The 23,536-nt window shown below is 36.1% G+C and overlaps 1 protein-coding gene across 3 annotated transcripts in view; it reads left to right on the top strand.

Moving 5' to 3' along the window:
* sba (six-banded) overlaps window positions 1-23,536 on the top strand; it is a 366,731-nt gene that overhangs the window by 6,833 nt on the left and 336,362 nt on the right. The window lies entirely within an intron of this gene.

Below are 23,536 nucleotides of genomic sequence, written 5' to 3'. Positions count from 1 at the left end.
ACCCAAGTTTGCCTGTTTTAACTAGATTTTTGACATTTGGTTTCCTAAAGATATATTTAATTGACTGACAACCTTCTGTTGCTCATATTAGAAGACTATTCTGCTGTCATTATTTTTGGATCAAAATATAAAATCGTTGCACTTTCAAAATACAGTCTGTCACCAAAACTGCCACAATACTCTACCACCAGCAGTATGTCACCTGCTTTTTCGACTGCCACAGTGACCAACATTCCGCTATTAATTAATTATTATGGTCAATTATTCCATTGGCAAGCCTTAAAATAGCACAAATTTGCTGCATACCCTTGTCTGAACCCTCCACTGCATACCGCTCATAAGGCCCTAACCCGATTTGTGAGCCATGTAGAAGATGTATTTGCGCACATTACCCATCAGCACGGCGTTCATATGTATGTGGTTATTGAATAATCAATTAATATTTGATGACGCTGAGATACTGCACTTGTTAGTGTATATACACATTAGGTTATAATTACCCGTTATACTTTTACGTTACCATTGTTTCTACTGCATATACTCGTAGTAAGCTTAACTGCAGAGGAATTCCCAATTAACTCATTTTAGGAAAAATCGATGCTGAATACATACTTCTGTGTAGGTTTTTGTGTAATTTGCAAATATCTACATACCTATATCATTTAGTGTAAGTAATTATCATTATTGCGACGGCTTAAGTAGCGGTTAATACTTGTATTGGCCAAAGTCACTGGTAATCTATCGTTAATGATACATTTAATTACCTGTTTGAAGAAAAGAGAACATATGCAAATTCATTTAATTTTTTTTCTCAACTTATTTATTTTATCTAAATTTCAAATTTGAATTTAAATTTTAAATAGTTTTTTTCTTTGAATATTCTTATTCATTTTTTTTAATTCTTTGATTTAATTTTTTTTATTAAATATTCTTATTTAGCTATTTATTTTAAATTTTTTCAAAAATTGTCCCCATAGTTTAATTTTTCTTTAGTTTTAAATTTGAATTTAAATTTTTTTTTAAAAAAATTTTTTTTTTTAGTTTTTATCTTGCAAAAACTTCTTTTTTTTCAAAATATTTTCGAGCACTTTGGCAAAATGCCAGCAGCTGCTTTATTTTCGTTTTACAAACAAACCCGTTTTATGGACGCACATACACACACATACGTGCCTCAAAGTAAACATTCGGAGACAACTAGGAGCACCGATGGGTGTGTAAAACATATTCAAGGTGCGTTTATCCATTCGACGAATTCATCTTTATTTCATTGGTCTTACGTTTTGCGCGTACGAGCACACAAAGACTGTTTGTGTATGTATGTATATTATGCACATAAAACTCAAATACATAGGCATGCACATTGAAAATAAAAACACTTGGTGTTCACGCATTTCGCCGTGCTTCACTTCATGTTTCATGAGTGGTGTCGCTTGACTTCCAACACGTAGCCGCATTCACATTTTCCCCCGTTTTATTGGGCGATTTAGGTAAACATGCAAGTTGTATGTATGTTGTTGTGGTGTTGCGCGTCGTGTTTTTTTTTTATTCTTCCCGAAGCATAAACTACACGAGTAGTATCTGTCAAAAGCAAATATTTGCTTATGGTATCTGATATCAAGTATAATTACAAATAACTCATAAGCTACAATAACCCAAAGCTTTTTTCCAACACAACATCTTTTCCACGTTGACTTACATACATACAAACTTATGTGCGGTATCTACATACTTTGTTTACATTATGTTTGCTGTTTGGCTCGTTGATTGCTTGTACGGTTGTTCGATTATTTGCGAGTGTGGTTGTGCAAATAAAAGTTGTTACCATACATACATACAATATATATGTTTGGCTTGTTAAATGTGTTGCACGGTCGAGTGCCCATACGGCAGCCATATAAACATCTGCTTTTTCAGATGCCTGTCATTTGCAAATGCGGTAGTAACGCATGCGCGAGGCATGTAGCAATAAAATTAACACTACGAACAAGTCAAACAGTGCCAACACGTAGAACAACATACATACCTACATACATATTTCGGGTGTCACGGATGTGTAGGGAGCTTTCGCAAATGCTTTAAAGTGTGTACTTTTATTGGTAGCCATAAAATGTTTTTTGTTTGGTGTTATTGTAAATATTTGCGTTATTAGCTTAAATTAACAAAATGTGATAGTCTAATACTGTGTGTTGTTGTATTCTTAACTTGAAGTTCTTCGAAGTCAGATAATTTATTTCTACCGATTTTATAATTTAGGCTTCAAAATACATACTTACGGTATTTCTACGGAAATTTGTACTACCAAGTAGCTGTCAAATTATGTCACTCTAGCTTAAGAGTTAATTGTGAATGCTTTATAAATGCCAAACAAACAAATCTTATTTACCACACAATGCTGATATGTCATTTTCATTATGCTGAGCATATACAATATCTCGCAACAGCATTTTATGACCCATTGTTATCTGTACTTACAAATGTACCTACATGTAGATAAATGCACAGTTATTTTGAGGTAGCTTGCTTTACTATATAACTAACTGTATTATTTTGATAATTTTGTCCGTTGGAAATTTAAACAGTTACGTAAATATTATTCAGTAAAGCTAGACCGAAATTAGGTCGTGAAAACTAGAACATATTGTTTGCTATATACTTGTATATCTAATAAACTCCATTATAAGCAATCTACTTACTTATAAAAACCTAAATTAATTATAATAAGGCTTGTTTAAGATATTGTATTTTCAAACCACAATTCGAAATAACCTAAAGAATTCTATTCCCTATTTAGGATTTGAACTACTGTGCATTAACTTTACAAAAGCAAAAAACTTAAAGTATTCGTGATTTCAAAATGGCTATTTTTTAGACTCAAGCAAAGTTTAATTTAAATTGGCGAATTCAGTTAAAAAGAGGAAAATAATATAAACAATTTCCGATTCCCCGCTTTGTACTATAATTATAATTTCATGTTGTTGGTGAACCGCAATCTCCATAATGTTATATTATGACCACAACGCATGTCCCAAGTTCGATTCCAGTTCGCTATACTATCGCGTAAATTTACAGATCATGCTACGTGATATTTTGTTTGATGAAAATGAAAGATTTCAACAGTCAGGCTAAAAAGTTTGTATTGTTAAAAAAAACACACACATTTTCCTGTAGCAAAATTCGAATTTAATATTCAAAGCCTTGAGGCCAAAACCAATTAGCTTAGGCGTTTAATTTCTATTTTTGCTATGCCACTGAAAATTTGTGAGGGCATAATAGACCTTACTTCGCGGTTCAAACCTCAATTCTATATCTATCTCAATGGGATATGTGAAAGTGTGCGCTCCCAAATGTTTAAGGCTTGATTTCGCAAACGCGAGACAATCAAGAAGGAAGAAAAAGGAAGTGTCGAGATGTTTCTACCGTGTGTTCTTCCATACAGTTTCTTCAGCTGGCATTCGGTAAGATTCTTAACCTTACAGCATGGGCGCCGATAGACCAATCATCTGTTAGAACCCCCACGTCGGAGGGGATTGGTGCAAGAGTCGCAGGACCACCCACCAAACTCTCCATTCCCATTAGAAGTTTTCTAAAATCTTCCAAGGGGAAGTCTATGCTATAAGTGGGTGTGTAGAGATAAACCTCCAACGCAACTATCGCAATGAAAGTATTGCCATATTCAGCGCTAGTCAGGCGGCAATTAAAGCGATCTCTACCTATGAGGTTAAATCGGTGCTAGTGCAGGATAATCAATCTTCTGAGAAATAAATTTTGGCTTCTTGTCGCGTTCTACCCTGGCCATTCCATGCTCAATCAGCATTTATTCAACATGGGCTTAGCCTCCTGGATTTCTTACGCTTGTCCTTGGGCCAAAAAGATGCTTTGACAGCGCAAGAACCGATGGTAGCCCAGCGCATTCTACTGATAGTGTAAATCGAATAAATTTTTCCTTCGATTTTATTGATGTATTGCTTGCTTTTAACCTCGCGTGACAAAAATGTGCTCAATAATTTTGGGAAACGCTGTCAAGGCTATCCCAGAAATGGTAAATTTTTTTTACTTATTTTTAATTAATTTTATTTAATTTAATTTAATTTTTTATTTCTTTTGAAGTTAGGTCCGAATGCGATATATAATATACATATTATAATACACTAAATTTTAGTGACCCATGCCATAAAAACGGTAAGTTTTTTAAAAAGTAGTTGGTTGTTAATATCCTTACAAGATACTGACCATTATACTATCGAAGATATTATTCAAATATATATAAGCGGTTATATTTTAAATCATAATTATCTCAATTCTGAATTAGGAGAGAGTAATAGAGTGCTGATTTCAGTTTGTAAATTGTATTTCGAAATCAGACAAAGAAAAGTAGTCTTAAAAACAAATGGACTGCCCAGTACTAAAAAGTACTTATGCATTTCTTTAAACATTTTTCCAAATATCCACAATCCATTTTCAATGTCACGAACGTCTATTTAAACAAACAGAATGTAACAAATAAAAGGCCATTGAGTATTCATGTCAAATTCAGATTACGGATCGTAATGCGTTTGCAGATGCCAAGCGAAAGGGTTCTTGTCAAGTATTTGCAAATCAGCTCTTACAAATTCATGGGAACACCCACCAACTGTCGCTTAATCACATATTCACAGTTAGGTTTGTGTGGCGACAGCAAATGTGGGCAAATACTACAAAACACAAATCCACTTAAGCATCAGTTTTATTATGCACAACTGAATTTGACGCCAACATTTCTTAATCTACCATTTAACATCAAAGAAACTCCCTTTTCTGCATTAAATGTGACGTAATTTGCGCTTTTTCATCCTCCGAAACTGAAACTGCTGTCAACAATGCGACACAGCCTGTGGTAGTGGCCTAGAAACAGGCGTTGTGCGCATAAGTCCTCAACGAAATAGCGAACCTTTCCAGGTCACGGCGCAATGTAGCAGCCTGACAGGCAAGCAGGCAGTCAAGGCAGGTTGTCGTATGCGCACGCTGCCTGCGAAAGACAGTATAAAGTGTGCATGCAATCGTATATGAATAGTGTTGTACGCATGTGGCGTAGTTAAGAAAAGCGAGAAAAGTCATAAATCATGTTTATGCCACTAACACAACGTTAATGCACAACAATAACAATTCAACCAACTCCGGTATGCGTGTTGGGAATTGTGTTCGAAATTGTATATGCTGTTCTTGGTAGCATTCGTGGCAAGCGTAACGAGAATGCTTGGCGCACGGTGCCACAAACAAATCTCAAGAATGCGGAATAGCTGTGACGAGGCATTTATTTTGCAGGCATATTAGCAAGAGTCCAAGCAACTCGTAACATACATATGTACATACAAATAATTCATGTTGCACGGTACTTTGTGTTGACGCAGCTGGTAACGCGTAGGCAGTTCAACATAAGCGTATAATTTCATAATGTGCCACAACTGCTTGCTAAAAGTTTTTTAGGTCTCACTCAATGCCCCTCGATTTCGCTACACGTCCAACTTGCTTCTTTTGGTTCATTTTTCTTGTGTTTTCTGCTTGATTGTTTTCGGTTTTTGTATTTGTTTACTTTGCCAGCTTTTTTGTTGGAAAATCTTTTCCGCGTAAGTTAAACGTGACTCTACCAACGTACGGCAATACTTAGTCCAAAGTGGTAACACAAGGAATGATTCCTTTGTGTGCCGAAATGTGTCTAGAAGTGCTACGAAGCGCCAGCTACATTAAACTTCGCAAATAAAGAGTGGGTGCATTTGCTATAAATTATTGTTGTTTTTACTAGCAATAAATTTATTTGCTCACACTTTTCGTGGCAATGCTTTAAGCTCCACTCATGTTAGTATAAAAGTTTCTAGATACCCAGTGCGTTTGACAGCGTTGTTTTGTTTTTGTGTTTTGTGGATATACACTCAAGGACGCTCCGTTAGCTGTTGGTTTCGAGACAAAAATTTCGCACTTGGCCATGAACGCTGTTGGTAATCGCTTACGCTGTTGTGAGGTATTTCCTTTATTATTGTTATTATTCTATTTGCAATTCACATCAGGTAGTACCTTTTTATTGTTTTTTACACTTGGCAATTCTCTTGTGGCGTCTTGCAGTTCAGTCGTGTCACATTTACCATTATTAATTTCCTTTTATGACTTAACTTTTTAACTTAAGGTTATGTGCACACCTAAACATAGCAAGAAGAGTTTTTAGCCAGTTCCTAGTAGTGGAAAATGGTATGAGAGTAAAACATTAAATACAAGTATATCTCTGTATTTTCGAAGCTAATCTACCTTCTGTCCTTAACGCTAAGCAATTCATTGGTCGATGAGAATAAAACATTAAATACAATTTTTATGTATATTACTTCTCCTGAGGAGCACAGACCATTTTAGAGTATAGGTACATATAATTAGTCATAATCAGGAAAACAGTTATGTTATCGTAAGTTGCTCTGTACTTGGTTCTGCCATAAGTTCTGTTAAAAGTTCAGGCCGTTGTCAGAAAATGACTAGTTCACCGACGGTAGGCTCTCATGTGGAGATATTCTCGAATAAGTTTTGACTTCGATCTGGTCAATATATCCATTTCGTTGTTTTTTAAGGGGATTTCTGCGAATGCATTCGCGAATAGACCACTCTTTCTGTCATCAACTGTAATCATTTGGAAAAGCGATCAATGGTGCGGTAAACAAACATTCTCGAAATATTAAAATTTTAGAGAATCTTATAAATTTCACATGCGCTTTTTCCACACTTATGTAGGGCAATCATTGCAAAACGATTTTCTTTAGCTCCCCACTCTATTGTAAATAAACAAAACCAACACTGAACTGATTATTTTATATGAGTAGGGACCCAACAACTCTTTATACAAATTATAATAAAAAATAACAGTACTTTTTTCTGCGAATTTGTCCTCACTGAATTTATTGTAAGGCAAAGTACATTGAGTCAGCTTTAAAGTTACTGAGTAGTTTGTGTCCTGCATGCAATGAGGCCACGCATGGTACTAATCACCTCTTTGCATGCCCAACAAACCCAACTTATCTAACACCCTTTTCTCTATGGTCCTCACAGAATTTATTGTAAGGCAAAGTATATTGAGTCAACTTTAACGTTACTGAGTAGTTTCACTTTGTGAACAAGAGCTGCTAACGTCTCCTGATAGTTTCCCATTTTGAACGAGCGCTGTAAAGTTTGAAAATACTTTCGAAATGGAAATTTCTTCAGTTTTCTTGGTATTCGTACCTTGGATCATATTACCTTTCGGATAAAAGATCATGAGGTTTCCATTGTCATCCTTTAGCGGCTTATCACCCGATGATCCGTGGCTTGAGCATGTAGTTTAAAGAATCCTTCTAGACAAGAGTAAATAAATGTTATAGATAAACTGTCATAACAATTTGTTTTATCAAAAGTTTAACGAACTTGGGTCTTATATTTGAGCTAAAATATCTATTAAGGATGTTAAAGATAAACTGAAGTCTCTGCGATTGTTATTTACGAATGACTCCGAATATGTGGTAAGCATATTAGTTTCGTCATAATTAGGCTGAGGCTTCGCTGACAGCTTTCCATTTATTAGACTACCGCCGAGTGTAGATTTTAACTAAACAAGGGTACTGAAAAAATACGTCTTCAGAGTCTTCTATGCAATCTGCATGATCGGTAGATATCTGTCTGCTGGATTCCACTTGGACCAACATCTTCGGTACTTTTATTGTCTGTACAGAATTTCGCAAACCGATTACAAATTATTGCTGCTGACGCAGAACCCGATTAAAAATGGTTTAATGATACTTTCATAGATAATAATGTCTCAAATTAAAAGAGAATTCGTTTTTATCCGTTATTATTTTTTTCAAAACTCTCACGCAAAATGCTATATTATAGACACATTATTTTCTAACCATTTGTTCGACAAGTGTGAAAATTTTGCACGTGCATTTTAAAAGTTAGGTCTAACTACAAAAAGCAATGTAGATTTTTCAGCATGGTAAAGCGTTCATGGTTCAGCGTTTATGTTTTATTCTTATCATCTTGCCATACACTTGCCTGAAGCTTTCTCCCCAGTAACAAGTTTTAGGCATTTACTCACATTTCCGTGTGGTATTTGATATCACCCTATAAAACTGAATATCATTGCACTTAAATTTCTATAAACTGTGTTACAAATCGCCATTTCGTTGCACGGTGTGTGTCTTCGAAAGTGTTAACAACTTCCTTAATTCACTTACTTTGAGCGAAGAACGTGAATGGCTTTTAACTGCCACACAACCACCACCAGCACCACAATGAATGTCGTTAATGCATAAACCGCTTAAAAGAACTACAACTTTAAGGATAAAAAATCACAAAAGGAAATGATATTTAATCGGCTAAGCTGCCAACAGCATAACGAGCCCCAACAACAAACATCCCATCTTTAGCGCAACTTAAGTGAGTGTTGCACCGAGTGCGTACTTATAAGAAGCTGGACTTCTTAACCATGTTCGCACTTTCATTTAATCCCAACTGACCGCAAGCCAACAACAGCAGCCATAGACTTGCAACAGCTACTACTCAGCGTCAATAAGCTACAACAGCCACACACATGCAGATATATAGCTGCCGCATCATCACGTGCAACACACACCAATTCACTTTTAGTGACCACAACAGCTGCACATTTTACGTTGCTGTTGCCACCGATGCTGCTGTGTCGACTAGTGATTGCTAGTCTTGCCTTCGGTGGAGCGGAGCACACAAAAGAAATGTGCAAAATGCAAAAAAAGACGAACGTTGATGATGTCGTTAACTTTTGCTACATCTTCTTCATTATCGATTACTTTTACGGCAGCACCCCGCCGCAGCTCACCCCTCTGTGCGCCTTTAGAATATGTTGGTTTTTGTGGCTGTGCGGCTCGAGGCTGTGGTTGCCTATGTTGCTGCTGTAACAGCGCTTGCGCACAGCAAGCCGGAGTTGGGGCAGCAGCATTTCACTCACAGCGCAACGAGCGTTGCTGCAGTCGCTGGCTGCAAGTTGCTGTTTGCGGTCTCCCTATGCACCAAACTTTTTCTCCGCACTTTTCCACACTATTGCAGTTTTTATATTATTTTTTATCCTTTTTTAAGGTCTATTCCACGCTGTTAGTTACAACAACAAGCCCATGCAACTGCTTTGCTGCTGTTGACGCGTCTTTTGTTTTGCGGTTTCTCACATTTTATCGACCACAAAATTTTATTTGCACAATCTCAATAAATAAAACCGAGCTACGACACAAATTAGGCAATCAGCATACATACACTAATTATGTGTGTGTGTTTTGCTTGCCGCAAGCCAGTCCTCGCATTCCCTTTTTATACCCTGAACACCCTTTAATACACCCTAAGTTTGACATGAAGTTTGTAACACCCAGAAGGAAACGTCGGAGACCCTTTAAAATACATGTATACATACAGCTGAGTTGATTTTTGCCATGTCCGTCTGTCTGTCCGTCCATCTGTATATACGCCAACTAGTCCCTCAGTTTTGAAGCTATCGATCTGAAATTTTGCACCTGTCCTTTCCTCACTAAGAAGTTGCTGTAGCAACGATCGATATCGGACCACTATAACATATAACTGCTATATAAACTGAACAGTCGGAATCAAGTGCTTATATGCGAAACTTTTTTATTTCACGAAATTGGGCATGGATCATTATTTAATGCAGAAATATAATCTCCAAAGAAATTGCATAGATCGGATGATTATAGCATATAGCTGCCATATAAACTGAACGATCGGAATTAAGTTCTTGTAAGGACCCATTTGTATTTGTGAAGGGTATTATAGCTTTGGTGCAACCGAAGTTAACGTTTTTTTATTGTTTGTGCATTTCGTTCAGCAGGCGCGAAAATATGAAAGCGTAATCGAGTGTGCATTCAAATTTGTTGTTGTATCTCGAGTTGGTTGCATTGCCAGCCGCCAGCCACAGCAGCAGCAGCTGCCTTGCCAAGCGCTTTTGTCGTCGACAATTGTATCGATCGACGACTTGTTTTTCAGTTCTCTTAATTTTCTTTAATTCCAGTTTGTGGATGACATAAAACTAAAAGAAAAACAACAATTAATCAATTTATATTGCAGATACTTTCTAGTGCTTACCTTTATGGCAGCAGCTGAGCTCTGCCTTAACCCCGGCTACTTAGAGAATGCAGAATGCTGTTGGTTGGGCTCGGTCGGTTTTGTGGTCGTTTTGACTGCAACTCGGCAGTGCAACGAGGCGCCTCTTGCCCTCTTCGTTCTATAAGGTTTAACTCTATGTAATTGTTTGTCCAGTGATGCGCATGCGCTTGTGCGTCTTCCAGTGAAATATTTCCAACGAGCGCCTACGTGTGTTTGTTGTTGCTTTTTAATATGTACTGCTCATACCCATATAAGTACATAATATTCAATCTTTTTCATATTTCTGCTTTAAGGTTTGATCAAGCGCATCTGAGCGTAAAAGTTTAAAAATAAACAAAAGATAAACACGTTTCACTGCATTGCCGTGGTAGGTAGCGGAGGTGCGGCATTGTGGTTTTGGTAAAAACCGGACTTTGAACACGCTGCTCTTGTCCATCTCTGCGCTTTTACTGCTGAGCAGCGTCTCATGCGTGCCAGTCGGTAGATAAAAACGAAAATTTGCAAAATATTTTAATTCAATAATGTGACAAATACTAAAGAACGACGAAAAAAGATAAATATATAACTATTTTTTAAAACTTAATTACTTTGTCTCCCATATGTAGTGTGTCCTACAAATTACGATTTTTTCTATTTTCTCTCAACGGATGATGGACCTTAAATAAATCGTATTGTATACTTCTATGACGTCAAAATACTTTAAATTTAAATACTCCAAATTTCATTTAAAGAGTCATTAGTCATTGTTTTAACATTCTGGCTTAAATATTTTTTTTTATACTTTTCCAACATGTTCCTTCAGCGTATAATAGTTTTTTTCACTTAACGGCTGTTTGTATCACCTAAAACTAATCGGGTTAGACAATAAATATACCTAAACGATCAGGACGAGACGAGTCGAATTCCGAGTGACTGTCTGTCCGTTCGTCTGTCTGTGCAAGCTGTAACTTGTAACAAGCTGTAAATTAAGATATCGTAATAAAACTTTGTACAAATGTTTCTTGGCAAAAAAGTGATTATGAGTTCGTAGAGCGTAGGCGTAATCGGACCGCTGTCACACCCACAAAACTCCCTTAATCGAAAACTTATAATTTGCCATAACTAAACCGCAAATTAAGATACAAAACTGTAATTTGGTACAAAGAATCGCCTTAAGAAGGTGCACCTGTGGTATAAGAATTTTTTAAAAGTGGGCGTGGCCCCGCTTTCTAATAGGTTTAATGTATACTTCACTCAATCCATTCAAACTATATCATCCAAGTTTGCACAAGACAAATCATTTCGACATCTTTTGCGCCAGAGTGAAAATAGGTGAACACAGATGATAACCCCGCCGACTTCCCATATAATGGTTTTGTTAAAAACTATTAAAAGTGCGATAAATCCATAACAAAATGCGTCAGAGATATTAAACTTTACACCCAGGATGGTACAAGAGAGTTTTATAGGAGCAGGTGTCAAAATTGGATGATGGGCGTGGTACCGCCCACATTTAAGCGAAATCACATATCTCCAGATGTACTCCACCAATTTCAACCAAATTTGGTACCTAGGACTTCGTTGACATTCCCATATCACAGTGCGAGAATGGGCAAAATGGGCCTACAACCACGTCTAATAAAATATTTTCAAACTTCCGGATGGCCTTATATCGTATATATCGGTCAATATGTAAGATATTGTTAACTGATTGTATACTATTGAATATACATAAGTTTAATGCCGAAAATATGAGAAATTATATTATATTACATTCTATATTATATTCTTCTAACGAACCGCTGAACATGATTGCAGGTGGTCTAGATCTTGGTTTTAATTTCATATCCCTAATATCAGCAATTGCGATCTTCTGGTTGACGTTTTGCACATCAACTTAATATATTAAATTTGGTCTCTTCGGTAAAGTTTATGTTGGATATATCTCATTTAAGAATGATTTTAATATAATTTTCGCTGGAGGGAAGTAACATATAGTTATGAAACTAATTGAGTATTCGATAAAAGACCAAATTTGATTGTAATACATTCACGATTTCGTCGAATAGTGAATGTTGAATTCGTTCGCAACATTTTTGAATATGACGTTTTGCCAACTCTTAAAGGTAATTTCCCGGATTTGAGTTGCAAGAGTACGAAATGTTAGGTTAAACCCGAATTAGCCCATTTTTACTTGTTAGGGTTGCTTTTTTTTAGGTATGTGGTTTTAAAGAAGAAATAAACGCATATAATTTAACGTTGTGGCCAAAAATTTAGCTTTATTATAAAAATAAATGTTTACCATTATGTTTAAAAACTAATGATTTCGGACAAGTTATCGGTGTTAAATCAAACAATCGTGGAGGCCATACCACAAGCTCGGGACGCGAGATAATGCGCTCACTAAAATTGATTGGTTTGTTAGCTGTATAGCATGTAGCGCCGTCTTGTTGGAACCAAAGCTCGTCCACATCAATATCCACCAATTCAGGCACGAAAAAGTCATTAATTATGGTGTTATAGTGTTTCCCATTCTCTGTAACATTATGGTCGGCTTCATTTTTGAAGAAATATGGACCATTAATTCTTTCCGCTCATAGAGCACTCCAAATAGTGATTTTTTAAGGATGTGACGGCGTCTTTACCATGGATTGAGGATAATCGTTACTTTAAATGCGAGAATTTTAATTATTAACATACCCATTTAACCAAAGTCAGCTTCATTGCTAAACAAAATTTTCTTGCGACAATCGCGGTCGAAGGGGCGAAGCCTTTGATAGTCATTCGGCTTCAATTCTTGTACGAGTTGGATTCTGAAGATGCTAAAATGCTAAATTAAATGTGGTGCGAAACCGATCCATGTTTGCTGCTGGCCGAATGTGTCGACATCGAATATTGGGGTCAATTATGTTGTCAAGTAAATTTTTCCACTTAATTTCATTAAAATATGGTACATTTTGGCCACTATAAACCTAATAAAGTCAACCAGAAATTGAAAATAGATATATTGGGATTATAGGGATTGGGGGAATTACAAAACCGAATTCATCTATTTATGGTATTTTTATAACCAAGGGACAGTACTAGAACATCTTACAAATTGATCAAAAATTTTACCTAAAGTTAGCCATAGGCAATAAAGACTTTATATCATGGAGCTTTGAAAAGTTATGGCTCGATTTCGACCATTTTTAGTTAGGTGAGAGGTGTAACCCTCAACTGTTAGAGAATCTGTAGAGTCTAGCCTTGAAAGCACATCAGCCTTCCAACATCTTGGGATTAATCATGAAGAAACTGCCTCTGATAGTGAGGCCATGCATTTATTAAACAAACTCTCGAGGGGACGGTCAGTGAGTTGAAGCACTTATATTTTGCAAGAAGTTTGGTCAAATTCCTTATTCTATTTCTCTAATTATTTTAGTTCGAACTCGTTGAAATGCGGAAAAGAATGAAATATACTCTCACGAAAAAAATCTTAAAGACTAACTTTGCCCCCGAAGAACGGTCGTTATTTCAGGTCTAAAATCTTTTTTCAGTTATAAATGACGTACTATAGTATGTAAGATCGGTATATTCAAAATTAAATAAAATACGCGAACCCTTTGTAGGGTTTAGAAAATGTTTAAACTCCATACTCACATTCTCATAAGCTTATTGAGCGCTGAGAGGCATAGCGTGAAAGGCCTGGCATGCACTTTTCGATTATTTTAGTATGAAGCTATTTTTATGACATATCGTTGAAATGTCAGTAAATGCTTACATTACATCGTCTTCACAGTTCGTAAAAATCACAAAAGAACAAACACGATGTCAAATTCCGGTTTGCACATGTGGCTGCTTTACGCATTCTCAGCACAACCATTAAATACAGTGTGTTCCATTTTATTCACAACGTGTGAATCCGTCATAAATTTCGCAGTTCCTGCTTTTTATGATTTTTTTTTTCTTCGCCACATTCGCACAAAGTTGCATGCGAAACGAGAGTTTTACAATTGTCGTCATGCCACATTGCTCATAACTTGCACTTTGCCGAGACAAATGCCTTCTCTGCATACATACAAATTTATGAACGCTCCATTTACTGCATTTGCAGCTGCGCTTTACTGCCTCCTCATGCGGCAATCTCTGTGTTCAACGCACATATGTACATACTACAAAAAAACTTATTTGTTCTTCACACTGATTTTGTTTATTAAGTGCATCATGTGTGCTACGCACAAACATTATGCACAGCTTTAACTGTGTAAAGTGCTTATATGCCATGTTGCAACTATGGCGGTAACTGGCATCAATTTTCAAGCGCGTCACGATTGCAACAAGCCGACAGCACATAAATAATATGCGGTGTAGTTTAAGTGAATTACGTTAACGCAAGTGTTTTGTTATTGTTGTTGGGTGCATATCTTATCTTTTTACACAATTTTATTTGAATGTGGGAATTACTTTGCCCCTAACTTAAGTATGCTTCACATAAAATATTAATTTTTTTATTTCATTTGTGCAACATCTACCACATAACCTTCGCCTGTAAAGAAAAAATGCGTAAAATCACCAAAAAATTATTTTCTCATACATAATGCGCGTAACTTGTGTCCGTTATAACTGTCATTGCATGCACATATATTAACTTCATCGCCATTAAAAAAATAATTGCAGGCACATGCATTGTATTTCAGTCAAAACTCTGCCTCCGCGTATATCAAAAAAATATTGACATAATTTAACACTTTTCCCCACTACTCGGCACAAAGGTAAAATATGATTATACTTTGTTTTTGTTTTTGCCCTGCCTGCCCTTTCTTTGTTGCAAACGCAGCGACCTCTTTTTAGTGCCTCGCCTTTTTCTGATTTGTTCATTCAGGCAGTCAATGAAGCTCTGTTATTGTGATCTGCCTAAGTGGTTGCGAAATTTTAATCAACGCAGCTTATTCCACTGACATAGCGATATACAGTATTGTGCGTCATAATAAGGAAACATTTGAGAATTCGCAATAGCTTCTGGGTTCTGCATTTAAAGCTTGAGTTGACATTTGGTTGGTGAGTTTAAAAGTTTGTTGGCAACTTAACTTCACCTTCTTGAAACACTTTGTCGGCAGTTTTAATGTTTATATGAATTCTTGTGGGTAATTTGATAGTGTCGAAATACTTTACCCGGCTAAATAAATTTTTAAAGTAAAGAAAACCAGAGTAAACCAGATAGTACCAGCTTTCAAAGTCGAAACAGTATTTTTGAAATATAAAATTTGTATTTTCTTCGAAGATCCAACTACGAAATCTTGTAACATATATAGATTTACCGAAGGTGTTATACAGCATTGAAAAAAGAGGAAAACGTGTTTCCAATAGGCTCAAATTTGAAGACAAATTTCGAAAAACTGAAAATTACTTTTTCGTAATGACTGCATCCCTCGAAAAAATTATTAAATAATGAATTAACCACTTAACCCTTTATTTGATCAGAACTCTTAATTTTTTTTATAAAAATGTTTCTTCTCCACATTTGTGAAAAATTGATACCTGTAGAATAGTGGTAGTAGATATGTTCTTAGAAGTAACTTTCGAGCTCAATTTTGACAACGCGTTACGGCATGAAGTTGGATGTAGTTGATAGGCCGCCGTTGGAGACGAAGGCAATTAAAAATGGGAAAGGTTAAAATGACTAATGAAATATACAAAAATATTAATTTAAAAAAAGGTTACTTTAATTTCTTCAGCTTCACAGTTCTGATTTACTGAAGCATATAAAATCAAGCTTAAAAAAAATGAAGACACAACACTTGAAGCTTTTGTTTAGGGACGGTAGTAAGATTCCTCGAGATAGAGATTACGGAAATTTTGTTCCGTTACTTTTCTAGAGTGCGTTTTACGGAAAATAAATTAATTTGTGTTGTCATGAAAGAACAATTGTTTACAATTACTGAGAAACCTTGACGGTTGGTTTCGTTTATGGCATTGCGTGTCGCAATTTTGACAAAAAATTGGCTGATGATAGTAGAGGGTGTTTGTAAGCCGCGCTAGAATTTCCGATCAAATTATTCAAATCGGACAACTGTAGAATATAGCTGTCAATTTGTATAATATGGATCAATCTTAAGTCTCTGTATGGAATACTTTTTATTTGACCAGTTATCTACACAAAATTTTGCACAGTTTATTGTCCAAGACTATAGTCTCCGCGCAAATTGTTCAGAGGGAAACACTATATCATATATGCTATAAAAAATGCACTTGTGAAGAGTGTTATAGCCTCGATGCAGTCGAAGTCAACTTTTTTTCTTGTTTTAGTATTGAAAGTAAAATATTGAACACATACTATATTCGGAGATAACTGGTCCTCCCGTTGTACAAATATTGTTTTGAGCCATTACCATGTAATTAAATGGAATTTTATCGATTTGATAAAAAATAGAATGAAATGCAACTGTAGCTGAGTGAATAATAACTATTGACAATATACATATGTATGTATGTACTACATATAATGAAATGTAGACGAACAAACAGATCAGAAGCTGAAAGTGCTCAACTGGTACAATCCCGTATAATAATTTAGAAAATACTTCTTTCGAAAGAATTTACAATTATTTTGCTTAAAAAAGTAATTAGAAATATTTTTTTTATTGTAATTGGTAAACGGTTCGTGACTGTATATTAGCGCATATGCAACTGCATATGAAAATTTAAACTTCGTACGCATACATACATATATCAGTAATATACGTGTGTGTATGTATAATTAATCTGCGTTGTTCCTATGCTAAACTCATCTTTGCGTGGTTTTGCGTTGATTTCTTTCCCTTTCCATTGTCAATTTTTTGGTTTATGCTTGTTACCATTGCGGTACAAAGTGACTGTGTGATTGCGTCCGTTTGCGCAGTGTGTGTATGTTTGTGGTAATCATAATGTAATCAGCATCAGTATCTTTTTAATAATGCATGCCTGCTTGACTGTAATAAATATGGCGAATTTTTTTATGCGATTGACGTGCGCAATGCAAACACACATACAGGAGTATGCATGCGTATATATACATACAAGTATAAGCATGCATAGAGGGGACTCAAAGGACCCTTTTGCGTTTGTGCGCTTAAATTGTGCTCGCTCTTTGTTTCACGTGTATGTTTATGCTGTGATGTCTTAGCTGTTGTGTAAGCTGGATTATGCCCATTTTGTATTATAATGTATGCGCAAGTATTTTGCCTGCGGTTTATTGGAGGGAAAATTTACTCAAACCCAATTCAATGATATGTACAAGCAAAAAGCGCAAGGCGTTGCTGCGTCTATTAGATAGTGGTGAGCAGAAACAAATATGTAAATCTCCACATAAAATACATCTGAGAATCTTTTTATACTCTCGCAACATGTTGCTGCATAGTATAATAGTTTTTAATATTAATTAATTTATTTTTTGGGCTTCTGAACACTTTCTGGTTTTATTTATGTATAAGTACAATGCAGCAGTGCTTGCGAGATTTTTGTTTAGAAATATTGCGCCCTGAGAAATTTCACAAAGCTTTACTTCAAAACGAAAACCTGCAAATAATCTTAAATTTCGCTTTTATTACCATTTTGTGAGCTTTTCATTTTCAGTCATCCTTTTCACTTATCTCTGAACCTTTTTTATTTGCTCAACAACCTAAATCAAATCACTTACTACACGCAGGTCGAGCTTGTGACCCTCAAAATAAGTCTGCTGAAAATCGCTATTTGTTTGTCAACTTCGAGATATTTTCTTACGAAACACTGTCGCACTCCAACTATCGCAAATACCCTCGTGTCTTTCATTCGGCTTGGCATCAACGTCAAGTGACATGTTAAATTAGGTAACGAATCAGGATAATGTGTCTGCATAAGGACATGTTTGGCATATGTAATAAGTTTACGATACCTTAACGGTAAATAAGCAACAAAAATGTCTTCAGCTATTTCTCGCTACCAAATTGCTACACTCACAATAGACATGTGTCATGCATACCTAAGATATTCCATACTTAAAAGAGCATTTCCGAATGCCCCTTTCATTTGCTGGCTACTGTTTTAACAAGATTACGCCAATGCCATGCGTGTTTTATACATAACTGTGTGTGTGTTTTTGCAAATGGTCGTGTTTTTCGTATTGAAATGTAGATTTGGGTTGACAAAAATGCTGCAGATTATAGTCTTTTGTATGCTACGTGAAATCAGATTAATTTTGTAAGTAAAAAGCAAAAACCTGAAAATTGTGCTCAAAGGACAACAGTTATGTCTGTCGCAGTTTCGCTCCACCTCTGTGCAATGCACTGGATAAAAGTGTGGTAATCTCAGTTCAATAAATCAAATTGCTTTGGGCATTCTGATGAGGTTTCAAAAAAGTAAAAATAAAGAAACAAACGGTAAATAAAATATCAGTATTTTAATCGATAGTAAAGCTAAATAAACTTTTCTTTTCTACAAAAAGTGGATTATATCTCGTTTGTTGCCGAATGAAAAGTTTGTGAATTCGTTGATTACCTCTCTTCGTATCTCTCACTTTACTGGTGCCTGTCATAAGCTCAAAGTCATAAACAGTTTCGTCCATTTTGTGACAAAGAAATCAATTTTGACAAAAATAGTTACCTTGAAGTGATTAAGCAATTGAAATGAATTTTGAAGTCCCTTTCCAACCAACAATAATAAAACTTATTAGATAAGCTACTACATCCGATCAGTCGGCTCTTGAGATGTGCGATACTTTTTTATAGTTATTTTCTAACTTTTCGATAGCGTTTTGCATATTATTTCCAAAATAGAACTCAGTTCCGGCAACGTTATCAAAATTTTAATTTCTCTTAAGGTCAGACAACAACAAAAATTAGATGGTGCTTCATACAGAGTATACGGTGGGACCGGAAATAATTGACTTGTGATATGGTATTGTCTTTATTTTTCTAATGGGACCGTTCTAGTGCTACCTAAAGCTCTATCTTAAAATGACAACGTATCTTTCAGCACTAAAACAATTTAGAATCGGGAGAGCATACTCCGTATTGAGAAGGCCAATTGCAGGTCTTTGGGAATTAAAAAAACACTATATAAGTTTTGAAATTTCAAGGCCTTATTTATACATATTTTCAGAATACACAGTAACATTTTTGAAGAAAAGAATTATATAGTTTTAGAGTTATACGCCGTTAGGGCGGTCGAAGCCCTAAACAACACGTCCTCCACTGTTGCAGTGATACCGGACTTGTTAGTCTCCAAAAAAAATTTCTACTAGAAGATATTGTCCGAAGATTGAATTAAGCGGTTACATTTTAGAAAGCTGTAACTCAGAAGCTATTTGAGATATCGACTACAAATTTTAGTAAAATTGCACACCCCTTTAACTGGCTTGGAACGTTATGCTGACTGAATTAATTCGATCTCCTGATAAATGTACACGACACAACATAATGTATATGAAAGAGAAGAAATTACCAAATTGAAACTAAGAGGCTTCAATAATCCATTACCACAAACGCACTTTTTAGACGAGTAAAAAATTATTGGCCGAAGAGGTATAACGTGACGCTCCGAAATCTCCAACACACTCTTTACATACAAGTACGGTATCTAACCACTAAAAGCTATTATTTCCACGATGTTATTAATTGAGATCTACACACCCACTTGCCCAAATACGCGCTGCGTAAAGTTCTTAGTGACTCATTAGGATTCTACTGGCATTTTCACCTGCCCACCAAACGTACCTAATAAAGGTTAAAGTACATACTCTAATCCCGGTATTATTTTCATTATTATAGAAGGAAACCTTAAGATGTACACACTTATACCCTTTTAACTCCACAAAGTATACACGCAGTCACAAAAGCACACAACTGAACCCAAAAAGCTTTATGGAAACCACGCTTCCTAATGCCCTGGAAGAGTGCGTATCCAATTGGTGAAACCGCCAAACTACACAACAACCAATACTAGAAAATCAACGGGAATCACTGCGTTGCGGCATAAACCTCACTGAAACTTAGCCGCACTAAGTGAGCGTGACGTATGTGTAGTACTTGGAACCCACATCTCTTTATATTAATATGCCGCATAAGGAAGTGCCAAGCTAAAGAGTGCATGCTTCCTGATGCTGACTTTTATTGTTGTTGTGTACTAGTTGGTTTTTATTACGTTCTACTTGCCGGTGAATGCTCAAAGTGTGTATGTATGGATGGAGGTAAGGGTACAAACATATTTGTATAACCCCAAAGTGTTGCGCCAAGGCAAGAAAAACAAATCACAAGCCCATGACAGTAGGAAAATAGCTGGCAACAGTTAAACGAAGACATCAAGGAAATGTTTAAGGGAAAATAAGCCAGTAAAGCGCCGTCGTTGGGTGCTGTATGACCGTGTGTGGCATGCAGCAGGAGGCAATATTGAGGCCAAATGCAAGCAATACCAACAGACTTAGACAATAGCGGCAGGGTCGCACTATAGTCAGCGCCAAGTTGAGCTGAGTTTGCCGGCAAGAAGTTGTGAAGCAAAGAAAGCGATAGTTAAGGGTGATGAGAGAGTGGTTGGTGGTAGGCAGCAAGAGCACATAACATTAACATGACTTTGGCAGCTTGACAACGTTGTGAGCAACATCATTCTTGGCTACAGTTATTACTTATGTATATAGATATGTTTGTGCGCACTAAGAAAACTACTCGTAGAGCTTTCTTTTTCTTGCCAAGACATCGCACAGTGTCGCCTGAGCACACACAGATGATGAAAAGTGCGGTATTGGTATGACGCAAAGTTTTATGCAGCTTTAAGGAAATCTCATCTGATTGAAAGTCTGTTCGTTTTTCTCGAAATGTCTTTAAGAAAAATGGTGATTTTCTTAAAATGCTGTCGCTTAGACAATAAATAGATTACCACAATTCTGTAATTAAATTTCCAAAAAGAACCCTATGAGAAAAGTCATCTTTGACTAAGGCAACACCGCCTCACTGAATGAATTGTTCATATGGAATACTCGCCGTAATGACCTGATATGGATGGAGGATACCCACTTAATGTAAGCTTTCACACCACTGGTAGATGATTATAGAAAATATCGAATTTACAGCATATTCGCCGTAGCGACATGCTGTGCATCTGGGATACTCATTCACTGTAAAGGGCTGATACAAACAATAACATAATTTCCTTTATATTTTTTTACGATTCTTGATATTGTCTCAAGTCGCCTGCGCCAACAAACAGCAGTTGTTGTATTTAAATGGTTTCTTTTAGAGCCGTTTCAATCGCTATAGACAAAATTTTTCGGACTTGAATTGAAAAATCTTGAAGAATGTTTTGAAAAACAACAACACCGTTTTCAGTTAAAATAATGATTATAAAGTTAAAAAACTTATTTTTATTTAGCTATATGAGATGTATTCAAAGGAAAAGGTGAATTTTGATTTTTCGCGGTTTGTGTACATTCGATTATCTATATTTTGTTTTTGTTATAATCGGACACATATGTTTATCATGTGCTTGCATTAGGAGTCAATTTCGATTAGTAGTTTGTTTTTGACAACAGAAAAGTTTAGTTACGTTTTTGTGTGCTCTTCGAGTTCTGACTTTTGAAAGAAATGGATCAAAGGATATGTATTAAATTTTGCGAAAATTTTTTTGAAAATAGAATAAAGTGCTCCCAGGCACTTGAAATGTTCACTGTGGCATTCGGTGAGTCCACTTTCCAAAAAAGTGTTTATAAGTTGTACAAGCGCTTTACAGAAGCCCGAGAAGATGTTGATGACGATGATCAGCCTGGAGGTGCGATCACGTCTACAAGCGAAGAAAACAACAAAACAGTGAAAAAAGTTGTTTCTGAAAATCGTCGAATCACTATTAGGGAAGTTGCAGAGGATATTTGCATATCAATCGGATTATGCTATCCAATTTTCTCGAATGTTTTGAGCATGAAACGTGTGGCAGCGAAGTTTGTTACCAAATTGTTAAATTTTTAGTAAAAGCAATGTCGCATTAGTATCTCTCAAGATAATCATAATGTAAACGTAATCATGCCTCAAACATCGTGTTCACCAGATTTGGCTTCCTGCGACTAAAGAAACCTATGAAAGGAAAACGTTTTGCCACAATTGACGAGATCAAGTCAGAATTGAGGAAAGAGCTGATGGCCATACCGAAAAGCGCATTTCAGAAGTGCTTTGAGGATTTTAAAAAGCGTTGGAAAAGTGTATTATATCCGAGGGGGATAACTTTGTAGGGGACTAAATAGATATTGATGAATAAAATAGTACTTTTCAAAAAAATTCAAATTTTGATATTTGTTCTGGAGGTAGATCCATGTTATGCCTAAAAAATTATATTTTTTGAAATGTTTTTGTGATTTGTCACACTTTGCGTCCCACATATGTACGTATGCTAGTCCAGAAGGGTGTTTTTTCAACGTAGACAAAAGAATAGTAAAGGAAACACAGTGTCGACTTCTTTGTTACTTCTTGCTTCAGTTATTTTTGTTCGCTCTCATTGTTGTTGTTATTTTTTGGTGCTGCTGTAGCTTTGAAATTGTTGAAATAAAGGTAATGGCATATTATATGAAAGAATGAGACATTGACGGGTTAAAAGTTACGACGTAAGAAACTAACGGCGCCTGCAGCCGACAACAAGGAAATGAAAGCTCACATTAGAACATTGGAATCTACAATCAGGCTAGCTGACGAGTGACGGCTGATGTGGCAGAAATTGATGTTGATGAAACGTCTGTGCAGTAGCTTTTTGCAGAGGAGTACTGCTGGCGCTCAGACAAAGCATGAAATTAATTGAAACCAAAGCGTGTGTAGATTATACATTCCTGCTCCGGCCTGTTGTCACATATGCTCATATGTATGTAAACATGATACTGGGAACATCAAATTATGCGGCACATGAAATCATAATGCAATGGTGTACAAATGTGCGTAATCTTAGATGTTCATAGAAAAGTAGGCGGGTTGGGCAGGCAAGTTCACTTTCCCTTTTGCTGCGCTCCCAAGCAACCGGGAATCATGTGCACAAGAAGTGCGCAGATATTTAAATATCATCATGTTTGAAGTGCTGCGCAACTTTTTATTTACGGAAATTACGAAGTTAATAATAGGCCTTTGATTCTTTATTAGTGTCCACTAGCTCAGGAATTCATTCGAAACTTTCACGCTTATTAAATAAAAGTAACTTAATTACGGTATACTTGAAAACTTTTTAGTTTTGGATTGAAGAGAACGGTATTGCGTCGGTTATTTATCGGTAGCGATGTTGATTCATGATATTAAGGTTTTAGTCTCGCTAGACAGATTTCAGAGAGTAATCGTCGTTGCGGCTTCTTTCTCCAAAGTTGTGGGATGTGGGACTTTATAGCTGATAACTGAGATGAAGAATATATGTAGAAGCTTTTTAATTATTTTACGTTATATACCAGACAGGTTTTTACGAGGAGCACTTTAAGAAC

Source organism: Bactrocera oleae, chromosome 2 (assembly GCF_042242935.1).
Source record: "Bactrocera oleae isolate idBacOlea1 chromosome 2, idBacOlea1, whole genome shotgun sequence".
NCBI lineage: Eukaryota > Metazoa > Arthropoda > Insecta > Diptera > Tephritidae > Bactrocera > Bactrocera oleae.
Note: the sequence above shows the minus strand (reverse complement) of the source record. Positions and strands in the feature narration are given on the sequence as shown.